This window comes from Cupressus sempervirens, chromosome 1, assembly GCF_028749045.1.
Source record: "Cupressus sempervirens isolate cs-2001-9-10 chromosome 1, ASM2874904v1, whole genome shotgun sequence".
Taxonomy (NCBI): Eukaryota; Viridiplantae; Streptophyta; class Pinopsida; order Cupressales; family Cupressaceae; genus Cupressus; species Cupressus sempervirens.
Genome location: NC_143118.1, coordinates 661,786,044 through 661,803,259, shown reverse-complemented (window position 1 = coordinate 661,803,259; position 17,216 = coordinate 661,786,044).

The following is a 17,216-nucleotide window of genomic DNA, read 5'->3' as shown; positions in this document are numbered from 1 at the left end:
TGCAAAGAACAATTAAAAAATATTGAGAAGAGAAGGTTCTATAATGAGAAGACAAAGTAATTTTATGTATTTTCCATTGGTTCCATGAACATTATCCTAATATTGGCCCAAATGTTTTGAAGTGTGATTCCCAATCATATGAACAATGCATGAAATTAGGAGGTGGAATTTTTACTTTTGTAAATAGTTTTCAAACTAATTTTTGTATAATAGTTTGTAGTGTTAATAAAGATATATTAATTTGAATATAAAATAGAAACTAAAAATAGTGTTCATAAATGTTATTGTAATTTTCAATTATTTTAAAGTTTTAAAATATAATTATAAATCTTTTTTTAATTTTTAATTTAATATGATTATTAATATATTGTATCGTAGAAATAAAAATAAGATACTATGTTTTTAATATTATACACTATTAATTCTAATATAAAATATTTTAACGTATACCATATTATATTTTACAATTTGACAATTTTACATAAACTATGGATAAGATTAAAAAAATAAAAATCATTCATTTCCCAATTTGATGTTTACTTAAAAATGTAGGATTACTCACTGTTAAAGACCTTGCAATTCAAATATATCATAGTTGTTTATAAATAGTAAAAGTTATTAATAAACAAAGGCATTTTCATTTCAAAAACTTGATTTCCTCATAGAATAAAGTAAATTTACATTCCAATATATGAAATATACCGATAGCAATTTAAAATAAACATAAAATATATGAAATCCTCTTTCTAAGAATTCAAAATTAATTAAAAATTTTGTAGTCTACTCTTAGGATAGCACATACTATCACCTAAGTCACCCAAGTGAAAATGTACTTTTAATTTTCTATATTTTGAAAAATTATTCAAATCTCTCGCCCTGAGATTGGTTAACATTCTACATCACTACAATTTGTCTATGTCCAATTTGTGCAATAAATTCAGTGTTTTGATACAATATCGATTTGCAATTTTAAATATGAAGTGGCAACTCTATTAGATTTGTCTTACGACCCAATCTAATAGATTACATCCATTGACAACTTTAAAAGGTAGTAATTGTGTCATATATTAAATTAGTAGGGTGTGGACCACACTGTAGATGCAATTGCGCCCTATATGTTGGTGTCACACTCATCTCACCTGTAGTAAATATAAATGATCGGCAACAAAGTTCTCGATGTTAAAGTACCCATTTAAAAATAGTAGCATGAGTAAATTTTGGTGGGCTTTCGTCCAAGTGAAAGCCTACTGGCTAGTAAATATTTTTATTCAAAAAGGTTAGAGGTGTTTAGTTTTGTTTGATAAAATATTTTCTTATTACTAAGTCTTTTTCACGAGGGAAAGTTTAAAACATTTGAAGCAATCTCACATTTAGGTGGGAAAACATATATATTTATCTTAGCTTAACCTAAAAATTGTTAGAATATTTAGAATAACAGGGGGGTGGGTTGGGTGGAGTGGGGGGTGGTGAAATAATTACTCAAGGTCCTTAAGTACCATTTGAACAATTAAACATAAACACTCACTGTTCTACATACCTTGTTGTTGCTCAGTCTCTACTATAAAAAGTATTGTCTTAAACATAATATACTTTTCTTAATGAAAATATCATCAAATGTAAAACATATAAAGCATTCAACACAGATATGACACTAGGATTTCATGTGGAAACCCAATATGGGAAAAACCACCAGCAACATGTCACCATTTTTTCACTCTTTCAAAGTGAGCCCTATTAGGAGCCAATTTGTTAAAGGTTTACAATACACACTAGTAAATGTGACCTTGTTAAAGGATTTAATCGCCCTATTAGGAGTGGCCTTGTCAAAGGAGTTTGATCATTCCATTTAGAATGTCACCTTGTTAAAGGATTTACACAAAGTGTTAAGTCTTTCAAATGATTGTTAGGTCAACCTTTGTTAAAAGGATTTCAATACAAACTATTTACAATGATAACAAATAAAATAATAGGTTTTGATATGTATGATTACAAATCACTTTGTAAGTTCAGATCTTTATTCAGTCCATGTGCTTACTTACTCATAACCTCCCCATTGTGACCTTTTTTCTTGATTCACTTGGCAGCCCTCCAAGCAATCAACCTTCTCTTCTCAACAACACTTAAGCCATATGTTTAGATTCACTTATCAAAATCAATAGCATCTACATTTAAGCAATCTCCTTTAGCTTCACATTCACTCACATCCTATTGTGTTCACCCTTGTGCATCTCTGATCCACCTTTGTCCATATGTCTTTCTAATATGCACCACCACACCATCTTGTTTGGCTCTATACCTCTTTAAATAGGCAATTATTTCTTTACCATTTTTCGTCATTACTGTAGATCTTAGGGTTTATGATTAGGTTCAACATGATTCATTGTATCTATCTATCTTCTTGATCATCCTCTAGAAACTTCTCTAGAATCTATCTATAATGTCCTTGCCAAATCCTCACCTTGAATTTAATTATCCAACTCATCAATCTTATGTTCAATGTGATTTAAATGTCCCAATAAATCAACTATTATTTAGCAATCTCTAAATTCTTACTATTAGTCATCATTGAATTACTCAGTCATTGTAGAACTTCTGGCTTGGCATCAACTATCTTGCTCAGTCGATACTTATGCTCTAGCAACACTAGATTTTCTTAGTACTTACTATGGCTCGATTGACACTAGCATCACATGGCATTCCTTAGCCTTTTACTCTATTACTCGACTTGGTTTACCTTTCATGACATAAAAATTCACTTTGTTTTATCAAAGTATATCTAATCAAATTTCCATTTTAACTTCCTTTTCATAAATCAGCCTTTCCTCTAGGTTCTATTGTTATTAGTAGTTTCTTAAATCTTCTTCATCAATCAAATAGATATGACATTTAGATTAGGTAGCAATATGTCTTATAAATAGATTTGACATCAATGACAAAACAACAATTGTTCCAATTGTAAGTTCCCAATAATCCCCCTCTTTGGCATTAATAGAGACATCTCTACATCTCAATATTTAGCAATACCTTAATGTATCACACGTGCCTCACTTTATTTCCATACAATCCAAAAGATTTCACTCTCATGAGTGATCAATATCCTTAGTTTCATTTTGATTCTCTTTTTTGATTGTCTCCCTCTGAAACAATAGATCTTCTTCTCTTACTTTTGTATATCTCACCCTTTCTCTTTATCTTAGTATCTCTCCCCTTTTATCTATCTCAGTATCTCTTCCTCTTTGACTACAATGCCAAAGATTCTTAATGTATTTAGCAAAGACACTTAGCTTCAAACTTCAATCTCTTCACACATCTAAATTATGTAGATTTTGTAGGTCTAGCTAATTTCTAACATTTGTCTATGACTAATCTATTATGATGTATGGGTAAGTGCACCAAGTTGAGGTGCTAAAAGGAAGGTATAAGTGGACATTTTTTTTTTTTTGAAATTGGCAATTTTTGAACTTTGACAAGAATTCGAAGATAGCTATGCTCAAAATTTTAAGATATGACAAAAAAAAAAAGTAGTAGTCCTTTGAATCTAGTTTCTAAACTACTAATTTTTTTTAAAATGGTTTAGTTTTAGGTCCTCAAAAAAGGGGACCATAGAAAGTGGTACTATTTATTCAAAAGTAACATAACACAATACAAAGTGTGGCCCCCCTAAAATTTTAACTTTTTTTTAGAAATTCTTTAATCACTCTGGCCAAAAGTTACCTAACACTGTGTAGTTTATCTTATATTTTTCGGGTAATTTTATAATGTGTATTTTTTTTAATCAATTCATTAATTGGACACATCCCAAAAACATGAAATATCTATGTGCTCCCCCTAGAAATGATTGAAAACTAATCTAAAATCAAAACTTCTTTTTTTCAAAGTGTGTAGAATGGAGTCTAGTTTCTAAAAAACTAAGTTGTTGCTAAATTTGATGAACAAACTAAAATCTATAGCCCAATTAGTACATGTTGATTTTTAACAGAAAATGGACATACATTCAAAATAAATTATAGTTGAAAGGCTTGAAATAGTTCAAATAATAAATAAATTATGTGGTTATACAACTAACACAGAGACCTACAATGTCATGTAATCTAATTTTATTGATACTCAACCACGAGGAAACTTGAAGGAGAGCACATAAGAAAAATTAATCATTTTTTGTATGTTTGTAGTAAAACACGTCTTAGACCAGTTTAGAGACTGCAAACTTTTGGGTTGGATCCCCAAGGCAAAACCAAGCCTTAGGCTTGGTAGAATGTAAAGCTTTAAATAGCACATCCATGATATAGAGCATACATGCTATTTTAAGTTATTTTAAATTTAGATCTTAATAGCACGTATGTGCTTTAGTAGCCTAAATTTCAATAGAGAGGGACAGAGAGAGGTAGAGAGGGTAGAGAATGGTAGAGATTAGAAGATGGGAAGAGAGTAGGAAGTGGGATAGGGAGGGAGAGAGAGAGAGAGAGAGAGAGAGAGAGAGAGAGAGAGAGAGAGAAAGTAGGGGATTGGACAAGGTGGGATAGGGAGAGGGATAGAAAGAGAGAAAGAGAGAGTAGCGGATGGGAGAGAGAGAGAGAGAGAGAAAGAGAGAGAGTAGGGGATGTGTGTGTGAGAGAGAGAGAGAGGGAGAGAGAGAGAGAGAGAGAGAGAGAGAGAGAGAGTAGGGGATGAGAGATAGAGTAGAGAGGGAGAGAGTGAGAGACAGAGTAGGGGGTGGGAGAGAGAGAGTAGGGGATGGGAGAGAGAGAGAGGGGGGATGTGTGTGTGTGTGTGTGTGTGTGTGAGAGAGAGAGAGAGAGAAGGGGATGGGAGAGAGATAGAGTGAGAGAGAGTAGGGGATGTGAGAGAGAGAGAGTAGGCAATGGGAGAGGGAGTGGGAGAGGGAGAGCAAGAGAGAGAGGGGGGGAAGGGAGAGAGAGAGAGAGTGAGAGAGAGTAGGGAGAGAGAGTAGGGGGTGGGAGAATGAGAGAGAGTGAGAGAGAGAGAGAGAGTAGGGAATGGGGGAGAGAGAGTGAGAGAGAGAGAGAGTAGGTGGTGGGAGAGTGAGTGGGAGAGCAAGAGAGACAGAGAGATAGAGAGAGGAGAGGGGGGATGGGTGTGTGTGTGTGTGTGAGAGAGAGAGAGAGAGATAGTAGGGGATGGGAGAGAGAGAGAGTGAGAGAGAGTAAGTAGTGGGAGAGAGAGAGAGAGAGAGAGAGAGAGAGAGAGATTAGGAGATGGGAGAGAGAGTGTGAGTGTGTGTGAGAGAGAGAGAGAGAGTAGGTGGTGGGAGAGGGAGAGCAAGATAGAGAGAGGGGGAGGGAGAGAGAGAGGGGGGATGGAAGTGTGTGTGTGTGTGTGTGAGAGAGAGAGAGAGAGAGAGAGAGAGAGAGAGAGAGTAGGGGATGGGAGAGAGAGAGAGAGAGTGAGTGAGAGTGTGAGAGAGAGAGAGGAGGAGGGGTGGGAGAATGAGACAAAGAGAGAGTAGGGGATGGGAGATAGAGAGTGAGAGAGAGAGAGTAGGGGATGCGAGAGATAGAGTGTGAGAGGGAGAGTTCGAAGTGGGAGAGGTAACGGGAGAGGGAGAGAGGGAGAGAGAGAGAGAGAGAGAGAGAGAGAGAGAGGGGATGGGAGTGTGTGTAAGAGAGAAAGAGTAGAGGATGAGAGAGAGAGAGAGAGAGTAGGGGATGGGAGAGAGAGAGAGAGTAGGGGGTGGGAGAATGAGAGAGAGGGTAGGGGATGGCAGAGAGAGTGAGAGAGAGAGAGTAGGGAGAGGGAGTGATAGAGAGAGGAGGGATGGGAGTGTGTGTGTGTGTGAGAGAGAGAGAGAGAGTAGAGGATGGGAGAGGAGAGAGGGAGAGGGGGGATGGCAGTGTGTGTGTGTGTGTGTGTGTGTGTGTCTGTGTCTGAAAGAGAGAGAGTAGGGGATGGGAGAGGAGAGAAAGAGAGAGTAGCCAGAGAGAGAGAGAGAGAGGAGGGGATGGGAGAGAGAGTGTGTGAGAGAGTAGGTGGTGGTAGAGGGAGTGGGAAAGGGAGAGAGGGAGAGAGGGAGAGAGAGAGAGGGGGGGAAGGGAGTGTGCATAAGAGAGAGAGTAGGGGATGGGAGAGAAAGAGAGTATGAGAGATAGTAGAGGGTGGCAGAGAGAGAGAGAGAAGGGGATGGGAGAGAGAGAGTGAGAGAGTATGGGATGGGAGAGAGAGTAGAGAGGGAGGGAGAGAGAGAATGTAGAGGGTGAGGGAGGGATAGAGGGTGAGGGAGGGAGAGAGAGAGAGAGAGAGAAGGGGATGTGAGAGAGAGTAGGGGGTGGGGTGAGAGAGAGAGAGAGAGTAGAGAGGGAGAGAGAGAGTAGGGGATGGGGGAAAGAGAGTAAGAGAGAGAGTAGGTGATGGGAGAGGGAGTGGGAGGGGGAGAGAGAGAGAGAGATGGGAGTGTGTGTGTGTGTGAGAGAGAGAGAGAGAGTAGGGGATGGGAGAGGGGGGGATGGGAGAGGGGGGGAGAAAGGGAGAGAGAGAGAGAGAGTAGGCAGTGGGAAAGAGAGAGAGAGAGAGAGAGAGAGAGGGGGGGGGGATGGGAGAGAGTGTGTGTGTGAGAGAGAGAGAAAGTAGGTGGTCGGAGAGAGAGAGAGAGAGAGAGGGTGGGGGATGGGAGTGTGTGTGTGTGTGTGTGTGTGTGAAAGAAAGAGAAGCAGGTGGGAGAGAGAGAGAGAGAGAGAGAGAGACTAGGGGGTGAGAGAATGAGAGAGAGAGTAGGGGATGGGAGATAGAGAGAGTGAGAGAGAGAGTAGAGAGAGATAGTAAGAGGTGGGAGAGGGAGAGGGAGAGCGAGAGAGAGAGGAGAGGGGGGATGGGAGTGTGTGTGTGTGTGTGTGTGTGTGTGTGAGAGAGAGAGAGAGAGAGAGAGATTGGGGAATGGGAGAGAGAGTGAGAGAGAGTAGGCAGTGGGAGAGAGAGAGAGAGAGTGTGTTAGTGAGAGAGAGAGAGAGAGAGAGAGCATGGGATGGGAGTGTGTGTGTGTGAGAGAGAGAGAGAGAGAGAGAGGGAGAGTGAGAGAGAGAAAGGGATGGGGGAGGGAGAGAGAGAGAGAGAGAGAGTAGGCAGTGGGAGAGGTAGTGCAAGAGGGAGAGTGAGAGAGACAGAGTAGGAAATGGGAGAGGAGAGAGAGAGTGAGAGAGAGAGAGTAGGGAGAGGGAGAGAGAGAGAGTAGGGGATGGGGGATTGTGGGATAGGGAAAGATTATTTTTCACATAGTGTGTACGCACTATAGTGTGCATGTGCTTTATAGTGCGTACACGCTATAGTGCATACACTTTATATGAAAATACCAAAAAATGGTCATAACAAAATTTTGGGTCCCTACTAATCCATATTTTGTTTTTTTATCTATTGTGTATTCTATTGTTCCAACAAAAAACATGGGTTTCATGTTGTTGGAAGTTAGCAAACACTATATTCAATCATTGGATACACTATTTGAAGGCTTTCTGAACATTCTTTCATTCTATTTGAAGCTAGCAAACACCAAATTCAATCATTGGATACACTATTTGAAGGCTTTTTGGATATTCTTTCTATAAAAAAGGTTAGTGCAGTCCTTTTTAAATATTCTTTGTTATTATATAGAGACAAATTTGATTATAATTTGACAAGTTGTTTAATATATAGTGAATTTATTGAAATTTGTATGTTTGAATGAATTGTTATTTGGAAATGGTTAGAAATTTGACAAGTTGTTTAATATATATTGTGCATACATTGAACTAATTTTAATTTGTATATGTATTTGAATGATTTATAATTTACAAATTGTAAGTAATTCAAAATTTTGAATAATTTGACATATAGAAATCATCATCATGCCAAGGAAGAAACCAAAAACTCAAACAACAAAAGAGAGGGAGAGAGATTTGGCAATTAAAAGAGATAAAATGAAACTACTACGTGAACAAAGAAAATTGCAAATCAATAATGAAGAATTGTCTTTCAAAGAGGAACAAGAACCACCGATACAAAGAAATGAAAATGAAGAATTGGAAAGACAAAGAGAATGAATGAGACAGTTATGCTCAAGAAGATAGTTGAATTGTGAAGCTACAACATTTTCCAATGTTGGAGTCATATCATCATCTCATGTTGAAGAGAAGCTAATTTGTACATTCGATAATGTAAAAACTCTATCATGTCATGTTGAAGGCACAACATCAACATATCAAGTAGGTGATATTCCATCTTTTGCATCTTATTGTCAAGGCACATCATCTTCAATTCAAGGTACGCAAAACATTCAACCTTATGTTGATGTTCAAAGTGTTGAGGGAATGGAAGAGATTATAACACCTTCTAAAATTTATTTTACAAGACCAAAATATTGGATTGATATTGATTCTAACATTTTGAAATCGATGCCTAACAAGATTAGCAAGCGTACTTGTCAAAGAAAAGTTAATCATATGTGAAGATTATTCTTTGAAGAATTAAATATTACAAGTCAATGCCAATTATTTGTGAAAATGATGAGGAATTTGAAATTTAGGCCTATCATGAAGATTCTTGAGCTAAGAATGATGGATGATTCAAATGAAAAAAGTATTATGAAGAATCTAATGAGTGCTTATGACAAAGTAGGTTCTAAATCATGCACCAAAGATAGTAATATCACAAGACGAGTACTTACATCGACAATAGTAAGTACCCAAATGAAGAAAGCTTGACTCATAAGAAAGACAAGAAAAATATAGAAAATTAGTAGAAGTACTTTAAGGAGAGTCATGCTAAGGCATGAGAGATTAAAAGATACAACAAAAAATGAGTTATGGATATTTAGCGGTAAACTACTATAAAATGATAAAAAAATTACTGAAGCTTTGAAATCATTGATTGAAAATTTTTAGACAAATAACACACATGTTTTCCCTAATCAAAGAGATGTAATAAGGAGGATTGGTAGCCAAAATTGCAACCCACATGTGAAACATTTTTTGGACTCAACTCAGACACAATTTTTTGAAAAAATTATTGATATGTATCCTCAAATTCAAATAAGTCAAAGATTTTTTGAGATGGGTAAACATTTCTATATGAAGATAAATCACATATGCACAACTTCTTGTTGTAGGATACATATTGAATTTTCTAACCATTTTTATGTTTTTAGGCATATATGTGTGTTTTTGCATTCTAAGTTTGTTTTGTAAGATTGTGACATAAATGAGCCACCAAGATCTTCAAGGGAATTCATATCCAACATTTTATGTGAAATAGGGGATGACCAACAATTTTAAAAGACATCATGCTTGGATGGCACATGCTTATTTTGTAGTTCTTTGCAACTTTTATCAACTTATGAACATATGGATAGCACAAATGCAATTGAAAATGAAATAGTAGATTACGAAAAATTTAAGACAATGACATATGCTCTAAAAATGGAAAATAGGGTAAAAGATGTGATTTAGTCATTGAAAAGATTTCAATGTATGAGTTCATGAAGATTTTTTGTGAAAAGATTATTTATGAGTATACAAGGCATATACATAGAGCTCGATGGCTGGATTTGCAATTCATGTTGTGTAAGGATATGTTCCTACTGGATACTATTGTTTTGGTTGTAGACTTCACAAAAAATGTAATGCCCCGCCAAGGGATCCAAAGAATTAACCTAAAATTTCACTAAGTTTGGTAACATTTTTTTTTTAAATCATGAAAGATAAACCATTCACAACACTTGCGGAAGCAATAGATACAATTCGAATAAAAGTATACATAACATATCAGATTACATTCTTTAAAGATCCCTTAACGTTGAATCACATCTAATCTTAACCATTCATCTAACATCACATCCTTATGAAATAACAATAATACGTCCAATATTCAAGTGTCTTTTATGTAATTACATTTTAGATTGCTCAACCATCCACTATACATGTCACAAGGTATGAAAAGCCTAAAAGAATGAACATCCATGTAAATAAAGTACATCATCATCCAATATTAATCCATGATACAATTAAAAATAAATGAAACCACATACCACATACATAATAAACTAAGTGCACGGTTCCTCCCAAACGTTAATAGCATCATTAGACCATCGTGGGCCCTAGCCATCCCTCTGTGCATAACATCCCAAATCACCGAAGAGATCATCGGTATTAACATAGTAGAAATGTCACTCCTAACATATACAACATCATATGTAGAAAGTAATCTAACATGCAAATATAAACATAAGATAACACCATTTAACATATGTTAATCATCAATGAAAGGATACATATCCACCATCACGAAGGACGCATCAGCCACAATGTCTCAATGAATCTCAAATGATAAGAGTGGAAAATACACTACCACCCGACCGCATGGTACCTAAGTGGTTCACTCCCACCGTGCTGAGGAGATAATCTCAAGTCCAAAACAGGCTATCCATAACACATAGCACAAATCTCTATAGTCCAGGAATCCTAATAAGTATACTAACTCAAAGGTTCCAATCACGAAACTGACATCTACTTCCCAGAGGCACACAATGACATATAAGAACTTACTCTGCAAGTGAGAAAGTGTCATCGCAATTATCACGTACAAGTTACTCTGGCAGGTAGCTAAACTCTATGGGTCCATACTGATCTCATACGGCCACTAGTATCCTCTCATACTGACGAAGCATACAACGAAATGCAAGGTCACAACCATGCATTCTCACTACTCCCATCCTAACCTGTACAAGCACTCAAGGCATGGGTGAGAACCAAAACAATTATCTTTTTAGGTTCATTTAATCTCCATTTAATGTATAAATGTTATCACTTATTAACAAAACTTACAATGAGTTACCCTGGCAGCCACTTAAGGCTCCGGCCCCCATTGCAAGCCACTTCTCGACACTACAAGTAGATTACCTACCCTAAGCTCATGGGATCATAAATCACCACAGTCCTATACAAGCGACTGTAAAGAAAATCCAAAAGATAAGCCATAAAAAGAATCATCAAATATCTACAATATAAGCATCAAATATTTATAATAAGAATCATCAAATCACCAAGATAAGAATCATCAAATCTCTATGAGCATCTGAAAAGCATCCATAGAAAATTATGACCACAACAGTTCTCTATTGGCAACTGAAGGCATCACTGATAATCATAAGTATCCATTGGTTCTCAAACAAGCAACCAAGAATATCTCAAAATCATACTGATCGAAGACTCCAAAATGGTTAAGTCAAAGCATGTCACAACATGACATCATCAATAAATAAATCAACATTTCAGTCTCATCGTGGCGACTAGAAAATAATCCAAAGATAACTGATTGATGACTCAAAAATGATTAGCTCAAGTGTCTAATACGCATACATCTCAGCTTCACACATGAAGACTGATGAACAATAACAATCAGTAAATACAAACATTTCATAGAGCATACGATCACATTACCATGGTTGGGCTTATAAAAATCGAGACCAAATAAGATCAACATACCATCACATCTCATAACCCCCGAGCCTCTGGTAACAACCTAATACTGATCAACACTAGATAACCCAAAACCAAAAACAAGAAGCATAGAGAATACACGATGCAAACACATGTTTTGGTTTACTAAATTCATATAGTTGAATAATGTATAGGGGTTTCCAATTTTCTATTTGTAAGTTTACTTTCAAGTGTCTTAAGTTTTATTACAAGTTAACCCATTTGTTCCCTGATAGCATTATTCTTCCATTATTAAGAATTACATTCTAAGAATAGCTTAAGGGTAAATATTAAATCATTTGACACTTAGTAAAATCATTCACTCAATGTTACAAATTGAATGACTCTTCTTAATGTTACTTCAACTTTTAACATAAATCAAGGATCATTAATCATCTAAATTATAAGAGAGCCAATTACTAATCTTCGAATAAGAAAATTATAACTTTATTAAAATGATAAATTAAATCTATCAATTAACTTAGGTACACAATTCCATGACCTAATATTTAATTATGTGTTACTAAGTCTTCACCATTAAAATATCTAAAATCATAATTCAAGTCATAAGACTTATCAATTTCAATATAGATACTCTACAATCTCGTTAAAAGAATTATATTAAATAAATCTCTATTACATAACTTAATTATTAATTAAATCTAATTAACTCTCATTAATTGATTTAATTAATAATTGCATAACTATAGCAACGTTCCAATTAATATTAGTTGACTAATAACTAACAATAGTTCAAAGTTGACTATGATCCAATTCCCTTAATACTCATATTAATAGTTCAATAATGACTTGTTATACTTTAATAACAAGTTACATTTGAAAATCTATAATGATCACATTCGTCATTCTTATATGAATACTGATGTTTTTTTAATTAATCTGTATTATCAATAATTATTTAGATCATTATACTATTATTTATTAATAATTTGCTAGACCCAACAAACATTAATAAATAATAAACTCATCCAAAGCTATTATCACTCGATCTATAGAAACTTCCATAAACTCATTAGTTAATATTTGGCTAACTCTTAACTCCATTAAGGTATTCAAACATATTAAACAATAACATAATAATTCAGTCTTAATCCAATATCATTCAAAGTTTCTAAATTTAAATCAACATAATATAAATTATCATCTTACAATTATTTAATCAATATTAAAATCAACCATTAGACTCCATTTTCTAATTGTTCTAATAATATTTTGTCTATATAAATATCCCTATCACAAACCAATAAGACTCATTGTAGATTTTAACATGAATAATCTCCAAATTCTTAACATTATCATCTTCATTAAACAACTATAAAAAATTTTAATATACATTAAATAGTATTCAATATACATTATAAAAAGTCCACTATATAAACTATATTAAAATCTCTTTTCTTTTAATTTTTTCTCATTTAAAAATCTATTTACTTAGATTGACTAATAATTAATTACACTTCTTCTACTATTAACTAATCTTAATTAAATTTGATTTAATTAGATTAGATAATAAACCATACAAAACTAATGCATATTAATAAGATTTTAATAAAGAAAGATTTCAATAATATCTTTAATTCATTCTATGCTTTGATATATTATTTTTTGTGATGTTTAAGCATAAAAAAACTCTTAGTTATGGAAAATGGAGAAATATTCGTTCTTGAATAAAACAGTCTCAGTACGAAGGCCATATCTCCCTAATGAACCGTTGGATCGGGCTGAAATTTAATTATGTTGGAGAGGGCCAAGTTTCGCCAATTCTGACCGGAGTGATCGAATAAATTCGATCACGATAAAAAGTTATGAATGACTGAGTTTGGGTCTATCCAAAAGGCAGCGACATAACAATTTGTGATGAATTAAGAATTTTCTCTTAAAATGTAATTGTTCTCTAAATTTATCTAATAATTTCACTAATAGATTTGGCCATAAATCTTGAATCCATTTTCAAATCTATTTCAATGAAATTCTAATTCGAACCCAAACCCGTTTAGATCTAATTTCTTCCTTAATTGGATCTAAGATTTTTCTATTGTTTTCTTTGCAACCATACATATCTAGATTCCAATTTAATTGTAGATTCAATCACAAAGAGTATTCAGACACATATAACAAACATGATGAAGACAGGAAGAGAAATAGTGCAAATAGAATATGTGATTATCACGAGTGCACCTGGACACTGATGCTAATCCACCATGCCTCAGAAATTCATAAAAAAATCTCTTCCTTCTTTATCATTCGCAATTCCTCCAAGATCCAAGCCAACCGAGCCCTCCAAGAAACTAGAAGTGCTAGAAGAAGCATAGAAGCATGTAAAAAATATATGAACTTCTCCCACGCATGTAAGCTTTGAAGCTTCCATTTTAGCTTGTAGCTCATGGCTTCCATTAAGCTTATAGCTTCCATTAAGTTTTTCTTTTTCTTTTTAAAGCTTCTATGAATGCTTGAATATCAAGAGCTCTCAAAAAACTTTTGGAATGCTTTTTGAAACCGCTGAAAGGTGTCACCAACTAAGCATGGGTCTTTTCCAATTCTTTTTGATGGGTCATAAAATTGTAGACACCTTGTGCTTAATTGATGCACTAACTCCCATGTTGTTGACACATGTTAATTCTCATGCAAGCTTATAACTCCAATTTACTTTACTCTTTCTAATTTTATTTATTTATTTATTAAGTCTCATGCACTAACTTTAATATCTCCAATTTTCAATCTTAATATATTTATATTTTAATCAAATGAGATTTAGAATATATTTATTAGCTTTAATAATAATATTATTTAGTCATTTATTTAAAAATGAGCTCCAAATATATTATTATTAAAATAAATATTGTCACATCCAAATTTAAACCTTTAACTTTTATTTTCAAATTTAATTATTTTATTTAATTAATTTTTCAATTAATTAAATAAAATAAATATTAAAAATACCATATTAATTTTGCATTTAATTAAACCATTAATTAAATCTTTTAATTAGGCTTAATTAGTAGAAAATACTGTAAAGACTCACAAAGGTAAAAATACGAAAAATCCATCATAGCCAAAATACATACAAATCAAACTAAGGGGTTTATATCACGAATTACATCATCTAACGCATTTGGAGAGTACTCAACTTAGATACTTATCCTAATTTTTTAATTAGAACAAATGACTTAAAGGGTTGAGATTTGGACTTGAAAATTTATCTCCCCTCTTATCATTGAGATAATGTGATAGGGTACGCTCATCCTAGCAATTCAAAAAAGTCAATACCCAGTACCTGTAACCTGCATAAAAATCATGCATGTACAAGCACAATATATGCTAAACTAAACAGGCAATGGCAGGAAGTGGTGCATCATGTAGATCCCGACTAGCAGGTGACTACGACTCCCTTCCTTAACCACATCAGACACACTATACAAAAGCAAACACACAAAGTAAACACGCACACCATACACATGCAAGTATGAGGTAAGTATCCATAAGAAAATACATATGATAATAAATTATTTTACTAATCATCATTAATAACTGCAAACACTAAAAATAATCATCATACATACATGAAATGTAGAGTCTAAGTAATCTCATCACATATCAACTGAATCTATAGCACAATATCTGATAATCTCAAAAGAATGCTGCTAACCAACAACATAAAACTAGCTCTAAAAGAGTTCAGCAATGATAACAAAATGCGAACTAAGGGCAGGCACTACATCCACCCCCCCTGGGATTAGGCTTACTCCTGGAAGCCTACAAGAATGAAAAGCTAAGATACTCACTATGCGGGTCTCATTGAACCCTTTTCCTCCCTACAAGGGAATATGATTCTACTGAGAATTTTACAATACACTTAGAGCAATATGATTCTAGTTTAATAGTAAATCAAAAACCATATCGATCCAACATCATTCCTTTAACAACTATTGAAATATAGCCCTTAATACATTCTAAACAAGAGCAACTTAATGCTTGCAAAGATAAACAAAGGTATACTACCTTGAAACTTAGATAAAAGATACATGTTTTGCAACTAGAATAAGTTTTCAATTTTCAGTTTTGCCTTCGTTTAAGTTTTCTGTAGAATTTTCAATTTGAAAGCTAAGTGTTGAAGTATGAAAAATATGCAATTAATAGTTTCAAGTTCTATTTCAGTTCACCTAGTTTTTAAGTTTTCAGTTTGAAAGAGATACACATGATAGTTAAAAGTTTTCATTTTGTTTAACTAGTTAACAACTAGTGACATTCCAATATACCCAGAGCTCCCAATGTTGAAACTCGGGCTCTGATACTAAATGTAATGCCCCGCCAAGGGATCCAAAGAATTAACCTAAAATTTTGCTAAGTTTGGTAACTTTTTTTTTTTTTTTTTAAATCATAAAAGATAAACCATTCACAACACTTGCGGAAGCAATAGATACAATTCGAATAAAAGTATACATAACATATCAGATTACATTCTTTAAAAATCCCTTAACGTTGAATCACATCTAATCTTAACCATTCATTTAATATCACATCTTTATGAAATAACAATAATACATCCAATATTCAAGTCTCTTTTATGTAATTACATTTCAGATTACTCAACAATCTACTGTACATGTCACAAGGTATGAAAAGCTTAAAAGAATGAACATCCATGTAAATAAAGTACATCATCATCTAATATTAATCCATGATGCAATTAAAAGTAAATGAAACCACATACCACATATATAATAAACTAAGTGCATGGTTCCTCCCAACCGTTAATAGCATCATTAGACCATCGTGGGCCCTAGCCATCCCTTTGTGCGTAACATCCCAAATCATCGAAGAGATCATCGGTATTAACATAGTAAGAATGTCACTCCTAACATATACAACATTATATGTAGAAAGTAATCTAACATGCAAATATAAGCATAAGATAACACCATCTAACATATGCTAATCATCAATAAAAGGATACATATCCACCATCACGAAGGATGCATCAGCCACAATGTCTCAATGAATCTCAAATGATAAAAGTGAAAAATACACTACCACCCGACCGTGTGGTACCTAAGTGGTCCACTCCCACTGTGTTGAAGAGATAATCTCAAATCCCAAACATGCTATCCATAACACATAGCACAAATCTCTATAGTTCAGGAATCCTAATAAGTATACTAACTCAAATGTTCCAATTATGAAACTGACATCTACTTCCTAGAAGCACACAACGACATGTAGGAACCTACTCTGCAAGAAAGAAAGTGTCATCACAATTATCACGTACAAGTTACCTTGGCAGTTAGCTAAACTCCACGAGTCCATACTGATCTCATGCGACCACTAGTATCCTCTCATATTGACGAGGCATACTATAGAATGCAAGGTCGCAACCATGCATTCTCACTACTCTCATCCTAGCCTGTACAAGCACTCAAAGCATGGGCGAGAACCAAAACAATTATCTTTTTAGGCTCATTTAATTCTCATTTAGTGTGTAAATATTATCACTTATTAACAAAACTTACAATGAGTTACCCTGGCAGCCACTTATGACCCCGGCCCCCATTGCAAGCCACTTTTCGACACTACAAGTAGATTACCTACCCTAAGCTCATGGGATCATAAATCACCATAGTCCTATACAAGTGACTGCAAAGAAAATTCAAAAGATAATACATAAAAAGAATCATCAAATATCTACAATATAAGCATCAAATATCCATAATAAGAATCATCAAATCACCAAAATAAGAA